This window comes from Sinocyclocheilus anshuiensis, unplaced genomic scaffold, assembly GCF_001515605.1.
Source record: "Sinocyclocheilus anshuiensis isolate Anshui unplaced genomic scaffold, SAMN03320099.WGS_v1.1 scaffold348, whole genome shotgun sequence".
Lineage (NCBI taxonomy): Eukaryota > Metazoa > Chordata > Actinopteri > Cypriniformes > Cyprinidae > Sinocyclocheilus > Sinocyclocheilus anshuiensis.
The window spans coordinates 1,831,215-1,832,028 of NW_015555762.1; positions in this window are offsets into that span (position 1 = coordinate 1,831,215).

Below are 814 nucleotides of genomic sequence, written 5' to 3' on the forward strand. Positions count from 1 at the left end.
AAAATAGATTACTTTGGGAGCCTAGGCAGTCGATCAATAGGGATGTTGATTACAATAAGCCCCCAGACACTCAGACCACACATTATTTATCCTCTGTGTCTGCTTAAAAAATAATTAGAAATCTATGGTGCATACAGCCCATTAATGCATCTTATCCTTTTGTGAAAATAGGGAGCAACATAAAATGAGAAATCCTGCCTGAGCTTTTGAGCAAATGAATATTCTTTTGATGAGTATTAAAAGATTACATCCAATGCAATAATTAGGACTTCCTGTCAAGTTAATTTATGAACATGAACGACATGTGGAACAATTTAGCATGTGGGAGTTCAGGAATAAATATCGTCAATAGTGCTGTCAAACGATTAATCGTGATTAATCGCATCCAAAATAAAAGTTTTTGTTTACATAATATATGTGTGTATACTGTGTATATTTATTATGTATATATAAATACAAACACAAACACATGCATGTATATATTTAAGAAAAATATGTTATGTTTACATATGAAAAATACAATATATTTATATATTATAATTATATATACAAATATATATATATATATATATATATATATATATATATTTAGTATTTGGTATGTAGTCTGAATGAGACTGCTGGATTCATTGACTTCAGATTCATAATAGAAAAATCATCAAAATAGATTTGCTGTTAACAGGCACAAGTTGCTAAACCCTGAACATACACACTATTTCAGCACACAGAACACATTCACTTCTGTTCAAATTCTATTTATGGACAGTATAAATGAAGTAATGCTATTGAGTTTTAGGAGTTAAAAGACTCCAGA